Below are 9,536 nucleotides of genomic sequence, written 5' to 3' on the forward strand. Positions count from 1 at the left end.
TGCGGTACATGTGTCTCTTTCAATTCTGGTTTCCTCAGTGTGTATGCCCAGCAGTGGGATTGTTGGGTCATATGGCAGTTCTATTTCCAGTTTTTTAAGGAATCTCCACACTGTTCTCCATAATGGCTGTACTAGTTTGCATTCCCACCAACAGTGTAAGAGGGTTCCCTTTTCTCCACACCCTCTCCAGCATTTATTGCTTGTACTCTTTTGGATAGCAGCCATTCTGACGGGTGTGAGATGGTACCTCATAGCGGTTTTGATTTGCATTTCTCTAATAATGAGTGATGTTGAGCATCTTTTCATGTGTTTGTTAGCCACCTGTATGTCTTCTTTGGAGAAGTGTCTGTTTAGTTCTTTGGCCCACTTTTTGATTGGGTCATTTATTTTTCTGGAATTGAGCTGCAGGTGTTGCTTGTATATTTTTGAGATTAATTTTTTGTCCATTGCTTCGTTTGCTATTATTTTCTCCCATTCCGAAGGCTGTCTTTTCACCTTGCTTATAGTTTCCAAAAATATGGAACGCTTCACGAATTTGCATGTCATCCTTGTGCAGAGGCCATGCTAATCTTCTCTGTATCATTCCAATTTTAGTATATGTGCTGCCGAAGTGAGCACTGTTTGCTTATTTATTAACTATCTCCATTGACTAGAATGTGAGCTTGAGGAAGGAAATTTGATGAACCTGTTTATTGTTCTATACTGCAGAGTGTATCACACAGAGAAGATAATAGATATCTGACAAACAAAAAAGTGGAAGAACAACACATCCTTTGTAACACTTTGTAAAATTGCCTCTTCTGGTTTCTCTCCTCTCATTTTTTCCTTCTACTACTACCTTTTTAGTCTGGCTGATTTCTTCTATTCTGGAAGTCTAGATGTTGGTCTAGCAAAAATCAGACTCTACTCAGAGTGCAGGAAATGGTGGAGGGACATGTGTTTGAAAGTGAGCTTGAACATGTTGCTCAGTTGACCCCCTTCATAGACTCATATTTTTTTTGAAAACCTAAACAAGGGTAAAAGATTCTTAAACACAATGAACTTGTCCTAAAATCTCTAGAGAAAGGGTGTCTCACTAGGAATGAGGATGATAAGAGTGTGAGTCAGCCTAAGGAGAAGCAGGAAACACACCCTTACGATCCAGTTTCATACTATTAGAGATACATGTCATCTTCCCCTTTCCTGAGACCACCTTTGGTCTGAGACACTTGAACTTGGATGAGGTAGAGTTGAGGAGAGAGGGAAGCAGAAATCAGCATTTTAAGTTCCTTCTGATCCAGCTGAACAGAGATAAATACTACTAAACTGTTCAATATGGAGAGGGCCTGGAAGCTTTGAATAACCTTCCTAACTCGAAAAGTAGGAATTCTGAAAATGAGGAAAGAGAGTCTCCCAGGAAGGAGACCGCTGTTCTAAGCTCACCCCCGATCCCAACTTCTATTTTTAGCAAATAAGAGAATCAGATAGAAATGCCTGCTTTCACGGATAAATAATAATCTACACATAATGTGGGAATCTTATCATTACTATAAAAAATAATGGAGGAAAGACTGGCCAAAACCAAGAGAAAAGAGAAGGAAATGGGATATAAAGCCTTGATTGGAGAAGGGGAGTCATCATTATCTTTAGAAGATGTAGTAGGATGAATAATGACTCTCTATGTTATTTTACTTGACAAAAGGAATTTTAAAAATGTGATTAAGGATTAGGAGATGCAGGGATAATACTAGATTACCCAGCTGGGCCCAAGTTATCACAAGGGTCCTTAACAGAGTACAGATAAGGAAAAGATGCTAACATGGAAGCAGATGTCAGAGAGGAAGAAAGCAGCTGGCTTTGAGGATGCTGGCAAGGGCCATAAGCCCGGAAATGTGGATGGCCTCTAGAATGTGGGTGGCTTCTAGAATGGGGAGGCCTGTAGATTGTGGGTGGCCTCTAGAATGCAGGTGGCCTCTAGAATGGGGTGGCCTCTAGAATGCGGGTGGCCTCTAGAATGGAGTGTCCTCTAGAATGCGGGTGGCCTCTAGAATGGGACGACCTCTACAATGGGGTGGCCTCTAGAAGCTGGCAAAGGCACAGAAACAAGTCTCTCCCCAGAGCCCTCAAAAGGAGGGAAGCCCTGTGGACCCACTTAAGACTTCTGTGCTCCAGAACTGTTAAAACTTGCGTTGCTTTAAGCCACTAAGTTTATGGCAATTGGTTACAAGAATAATAGGAAACTAATACAGATGATGTGTTTATAAACCTGGAAAGTCCAAGATTATCAATTTTCAGACTTCCTTAGAGATGAAAAAGCTCACTAATATTTCTACTTATAAGTCAATGTGTAGAAATCAATTGCTTTTCTATATGCCAGCAATAGCCAGTTAGAAAATAGAATGAAAGAACAGATATGATTTACTACATCCATGAAGGAGGAAAAAAAGAAAACTTCCTTGAAATAAACAGCCTAGAAATGGGATACCTCAGTGGTTTTCAAAGTTGGCTGCATATTATAATCTGGGAGAATTTAAAAAAAATCCTGAAGTTCAAACTGCCCTCCAAAGTCAATTAGAATTTCTAGGGAAAAGCCCTGACATTGATCTGTTCTTAAAAACTCCCCAGGGATTTCAATGTGAGGCCAGATTTAAGAACCATTGGTAAACTGTACTTTGGGTTGAGGGTAGGGGATGCATGGAGTTATAAACGATCAGAATAGAACAATCAAGCCCACACTTGAGGACTGAGCATCTGGACTAAGATGCTGATCACAGCAATAAAAGGAGATGAATTCAATAGGTGCTGTGCAGACAACACTGAAAGGACCTCGCAACAAATTTAATGTGGAAAATGAAGAAGACTAATTCAATGATAATTCCAAGGCTTCAAAACTAGCAGAATTTGATGTGACTGACTAATTCAAATAACTGTGTAGGGGGCTAGCTATCCAGACTGAGGGAAGAAAATACGTTGACATGTGGAAATTAGAGTGATGGTAAGGAAAACACATGTATTCTTTAAGCAGTTGACAATAGACATTTGAAATCTCGGGAAAATAGGCATACCTAGAGACAAAAATTTGGGCATCACTAGCTCAGATGTGAAACTGAGAGAGAGATAAAACAGCTTAATGGGAGAGCCTGTAAGAAAAGAAAGAGGAAACAATAACCAAAAGAGAAAAATGAATAGAAATATGGAATGTATGCTACTAATGTATGCTACTATATGGGCTTCCCTGATAGCTCAGCTAGTAAATAATATGCCTGCAATGCAGGAGGCCAGGGTTTGATTCCCGGGTTGGGAAGATCCCCTGGAGAAGGAAATGGCAACCCATTCCAGTATTCTTGCCCAGAGAATCCCGTGGACAGAGGAGCCTGGCGGGCTACTGTCCATGGGGTCGCAAGAGCCGGACATGACTTAGCGACTAAATCACCACCACGACCATGCTACTATGACACAGAATTGCTGTAACTAGCAGAAAATATGATTTTGGAAAGAGATGTTCTTCAGGTTCAAAAAACAAAAATTAATATAGTTTTTAAAAAAGAAAAGAGACTAGGGAAAGGCCATTGGATTCATCACTAGCAAACCTACAAGTTTAGTGACATTAAGTGTAGATGAGAATGTGAAATCTATCCATTGAAAGTACAAGGCGTATTTAGAAATATTGATGATTTCAGCCAATCAAATCTAGGTTAAGAGAAATGGATGCTCCTTCCCAATTGACCAATTAAATTCAATAAATATGTATTGAGCATAAAACACAATGCTTAATGTTATGGAAAATATTGAATTTTGAAAGCATCATTCACAATGCCACAAAGCACTTGTATTTTGGAATGCAGTACTTCAGTTGCTTTGATGTATATTTCGGTGGCTTTGTAGGTCACTAGTCACTTTGAATAAATGTCAGGGAGAAAGTGCTGGCATGTGCCAAAAGCCCAAATGTAATAAAAATTCTGCCTCATCTGTTGCATCCTAAAACTACCTCAAGACATGCAATATTTATTTTCTTTGATATAACAACTTTTTGACCATAGTTTAAAAATGCATTTTAAGTATTTCTGAAGATGTTTTCTGCGTGCATATCAAACAAATTTGCACTCTTGACAGATAAAATTAGGGCTAGAAAGATTAGATGACTTGGCTAGGGGATCAAATAGCATTTGTGAAGGGAAAGATCAGGTTTGCAGACTTTTTAACTGGCCTAAAAGGATTCTTATATTTTGGTAAAATATATAGAAATACATAACATTCAGAGACACCCTCCTCCCCCAATTTATGCTTCAAACCCAGTAAAAGTTTATTTTTTCTCATGAGAGAGCCAAAGGTAGGTATGCTTGGTTGGTAAGAGTCTGACTTTCTCGTTGTTAATGACTCAGGGACACAAGCTCCTTAGAAATTGTGACACCCACCACCGCCCAATTCTGCAGTTCGTGACATTTTTTGCATTCAGTTGATGGAAGGGGAGGAATACTCATTTCCAAAAGCCTTGTCTGGAAAGTAAAATAAATCATTTCTTAATATTCCTTTGATGATAATTACTCACAAAACCACAACTTCATGAAAAGGGGCTGTGTGGGAGAATGGATTTTATGGATAGAGAGCAGTCTCTCCCTTACATTGCAAGTGAGATTTTAAAAGTTAAAAATTTAATTCAACATTTTAATAGTAATTCTAAGCTGACACTTCTAGAAACTAGTTGCTAAGGGAGATCACAGCATGATCCTTAAGCCCCTTTGATTGTTTGGTTTCATTCTACAAATATTATGAAACCTCATGGCTTTTTCTTTAGTGGCACTTCTAGGCTAGTATGTAATTTATTGATACACACAATTTCTCACTCTCTGCTTGAATACATTATACAAACATGGTAACATAAATTCTGCAGGTGTCCCATCACTACTGTAGTTATTTGTCATGTTCTCACCTTTTCCTTGGCTTGTCAATTCTTTATCATGCAAGAGAGATATTTTTGTTGAAGAACTTTTATGTAAGCAGTTTCATTAACAATAATAAAGCACATCTCTCATCAGATTTGTTTTGGATGGGTGAGGACTAGCATGGATTTCCCATAGCTGTTCAAGCGCAGGTCTGCAGGACAAGCGGCGGAGACCAGCACTGAAGCTATTGAACAAGCGTCTGAATCTCTGCTGTCATCGGCCCTGGGTACTGGGGTCTGTAGTTCTGCATTGTGACATGATAGATGCCAATTTTAATAAGGAAAAGAAAGACAAGTTGTGCTAATATGCAAATATCTGAAGCATTCTAGTGGAGCTGAGCTGATTAAATTGCTTATTATGCTGAACACTCAAACAGAAGAAAGAGAGAAGCAAGACTTTTTTCCCCAAAGCAGATCTGATCATAGATTTATAGCCTCCAGGTGGAATATATATCCTGAGTACTTTCTCCAAGCAGGAGTAGACACTGCTGGGTTTTATGCTTGCATGTCAGCGACTGCAGAGTGAGAGGGAATGCTCATGGTTGCTTCCCATGGGTCAAAAATTCATTACGATTTCCCTTTTCATTGTGTTCCTGCTGATATATTTAATTTAGCAGAATGAAATGAGGTGAAAGGAAAATAGAAATTGTGATAAAAATATTTTGGTATTACATGACAGGCTTTATTTTCAGAGTACTGTAGTCTCTCAGGAACTCTGAACTTGATATCTTCTCTCAATCAGAATGTGACTGTGAGGGCTGGAAAAGAAACGTTTTGAGCACATCCTTTGGCCCACTAGATTCCTTGTCCATAAAATGAAAATAATAATGTTGAGAAGTTTCATGGAAGAGAGTTATAATAGAGAATAAGCAATACTGAATTGCCAGTTTTAAGGTAGAACCTGAGACCAACTATATAATGTCTATAATTTCTCTTATTTTTCTAAGAGGTTTAAATTTTTTTCTGCTTAATATTCTGCATTTCATTGTGCTTTAGAGTATATGCCAGGCATTAGCTCGTTGACTCTCAATTCCAAATCCACCTTTCTTTAGTAATACTAGCCAACACTGCGCTTGTGTAGTGTGGTGGTGGTTTAGTAGCTAAGTTGTGTCCGACTCTTGCGACCCCATGAACTGTAGCCTGCTAGGCTCCTCTGTCCATGGGATTCTCCAGGCAAGAATACTGGAGTCGGTTGCCATTTGCTTCTCTAGGGGATCTTCCCGACTCAGGGATCGAATCCAGGTCTCCTGCATTGTAGGCAGATTCTTTACCAACTAAGCCATGCCAACTGGAATAATGCTAGCCTTTGTCAGTAGAGGGCGCTGGAGGAATGCTGCAGGACAAAGGGGATGTTTACATACATTTTTTAAACTTAATTTTATATTGGAGTATAGCTGATTAACAATGTTGTGATAGTCTCTGGTGCACAGCAAAACAACTCAGTCACACATACACATGTGTCCATTCGCCCCCAAACTCCCCTCCCATCCAGGCTGCCATATGACATTGAGGAGCGAGCGTTCCCTTGCTACACAGCAGGACCTTGTTGGTTACTCATTTTAAATATGACAGTGTGTACATGTGATCCCAAACTCCATAACTATCCCCCCTCCCATCCTTCAAAGGGGGCATGCATTGATTCTGGTGCTTTTCTTTTTCCTGCAGCGGCGGGCAGCTTGTCCTGAATCTCAGCACCACCACACTGGGCGGTTTCCAGGAGTCTTGCTGCTACTTCCGCAGGCACTTCCTACTTGCTAACATTGACCTTGACCCCTAGGACCCCATCAAGCATCTTCCCATCCAAGGAGCCACCATCACATGGCTCCAAAGAGATCTGACAGCCTTGGGGGAGGCATGGCCTTCCCAAGTTTGCTCCTTCCTGGGCGCTCTCTCAGCCCTAAGGTAGTGGCTGTTTCCTAGATTTGCTATTCCTGTATCCTTTCCCTTTCCCCCTATTAAGGGAATCCCCCTTTTCAAAAGATCAAAATTCCTGATATTAATTTTTTTCTATGCAAATTACTTATGTAACTTCTGTCTCCCAGGAGACCATGACAGATGCTGAGTGCTTCTAGAATTTTCCTTTGTGACTAGGGTTGTCTGAGCAGGGACTTTGGCACATATAGTTGGTTCCAAATTCTATCCTTGTCACCAAGGTTCCAGGAGTAGCTGGGTCTAGTGGCAGGACCTTTTGATGTTGATGAATGTGTGTTATGTATTATTGAATATTAAGAACCTATCAGGCGGAGGTTAAAAAAAAAAACAGATGGAGAAGATGCCAGAGGAAAACTTATGTCTGGATTTGCACTTCTCAGCTCTCTTGTCAGAGTCCCTGCTGTCCTGTGTGGAATGGTGTTCAGGGACAGGGGTAAGTGAGCTGGAATTGAGAAAGATGTTACAATGAGTATATTTGTTCATTACTTTTGAGTTGAGCTTGTTCATCCCATCATCTCCTTCCATTGAATTGGAAATGCTCCTAAGAGTCTGAAATACAGTGTTCCCTGTCCTCACTGTTTATTCTGATGACAACTTGGTGACCCAAGTTATGTAATTTGTCCTCAAGACTAAGCATTACAGCAAAGACGGTGCAGTATCTGAAATGTGTATCAGAGTGATTTTTGTAAATCACATGACATAGTTACATTCTATCTTTTCAAGGTATTGCATTAATAAAAAAAAGTCGAACACCAAAGAATGGATTTACTAAGAAGTGGAGATGTTTGTGAGAAAAGCATGAACCTGAAATTCTCTATCAGCTATCTATTTTGGTAACAAAATTACCCTGCTGCTAAGTCGCTTCAGTCGTGTCCGACTCTTCGCGATCCCATGGACTACAGCCTACCAGGCTCCTCCATCCATGGGATTTTCCAGGCAAGAGTACTGGAGTGGGGTGCCACTTCCTTCTCCAAAAAATTACCCTAGATCTTAGCAACTCAAGTCTGTGCATGCAAGCTCAGGTGCTTCAGTCGTGTCTGACTCTTTGTGACTCTATGAACTGTAAGCCACCAGGTTTTTCTGTCAATGGAATTTTCCTGGCAAGAATACCAGAGTGTATTACCATGCCCTCCTCCAGGGGATCTTCCTGACCCAGGAATCAAACCCGTGTCTCCTGTGTCTCCTGGATTGCAGACAGATTCTTTACATCTGAGCCACCAGCTGCTGCTACTGCTGCTGCTAAGTCGCTTCAGTCATCCAGGGAAGTTCTTAAATCTGTAACAATTATTAATTATTTAACACAGTTTATGAGGGCCAAGAAATTGGGAGAATCTCATTGGATATTTCTGGCTTGGGGTTTCTTATGAGGTTACATCTTAAGATATTGAATGGGGTCATGGTTATTTAAAGGCTTGACTGGGGTTGAAGGATCTGATTCCAAGATGTCTCATTACTCGGCTGGCCAGTTGGTCTAGGCTGTTGACAGGAGGCCCCAGCTCCTCATTGACTGGACCTCTCTGTAGGCTGTTGCAGGGTCCTCACAGCATGATGACTGGCTTCCCCCAGAATGAGTTATCCAAGAGGAAGCAAGGATCAAGTCTTTGAAGTCACATGCTGTCACTTCTACTGTATTGTGGTCACTCAGAACAACCCTGATAAAATGTGGGAGAAGACTGTGCCAAGGTATTCATTTAGGAGGTGCAATCATTGGAGGGTAGCTACTGCTGGTGCTTCAAGAGGAGAAGAACACGTTAAGAAAAGTACAATATTTCTGGATGGGAAGACCCATACTCTACAAAATGTCAGTTCTCCCTATATTCATATATCAATTTAATGTTAATACTAATTTAATCAAACTATTAAATTTATTGTTGGACAAAGACTTTGGCAAATTGTCTATACTAGTTCATCTGGAAAAGTAAATTCATTAGACACATAGTATTTGAATTCTGAAAAAGAGAGGGCATTTGCTCCATCAAGCTGTTACTTTTTGAAAAGGTATAGTAACCAAAACATTGTAGTGATGCTGGATCAGGAATGATTTAATAACCTGGCTAAAACTGTAATAAAGAGTCTGACTCCATTTTTGATGTCTGCAGACAGTTTGAAGCCCCACCACTCTCTCCTCCCCTTCTGCTCACATCTGGGCAAACTGATAAGAAGGTACAAGTGTTCCCTTTTTGGCATCAGCGTGAAGTTAAAACCACAGAACATTGTGCTTGTCCATGGGAAACTCGCACCCTGGCCCCATCCCTAACCACCATAAAAACCTTATCACGTATTAATTGTGTCCCCTCTACCAAATTAGTGTGTTAATGTCATGACTCCTTCTTGTTCAGTCACTCAGTCGTGTCTGACTCTTTGCAACACCATGCGCTGCAGCACGCCGGGCTTCCCCACCCTTCCCCATCCTCCAGTAAATCTTGGAGCTTACTCAAACTCATGCTCATTAAGTCAATGATGCCATCCAACCATCTCTTCCTCTGTCGCCCCCTTCTCCTCAAGCCTTCAATCTTTCCCAGCATCAGGGTCTTTTCCAATGAGTCAGTTCTTTGCATCAGGTGGTCAAAATATTGGAGCTTCAGCTTCAGGATCAGTCCTTCTGATGAATGGTCAGGGTTGATTTCCTTTAGAATTGACTGGTTTAATCTCCTTGCAGTCCAAGGCACCCTCAAGAGTCTTC

General features: G+C 40.7%; 1 non-coding gene across 1 annotated transcript; it reads right to left on the minus strand.

Annotated features, from left to right (window-relative positions):
* Positions 1–511: 511 nt before the first annotated feature.
* Positions 512–618, minus strand: LOC145543855 (U6 spliceosomal RNA). Its single transcript, XR_014081103.1, has one exon. It is a non-coding gene; the product is annotated as a U6 spliceosomal RNA (small nuclear RNA).
* Positions 619–9,536: the final 8,918 nt, after the last annotated feature.

This window comes from Giraffa tippelskirchi, chromosome 3 (assembly GCF_054371585.1).
Source record: "Giraffa tippelskirchi isolate mGirTip1 chromosome 3, T2T-mGirTip1v1.2.pri, whole genome shotgun sequence".
NCBI classification, from domain to species: Eukaryota; Metazoa; Chordata; class Mammalia; order Artiodactyla; family Giraffidae; genus Giraffa; species Giraffa tippelskirchi.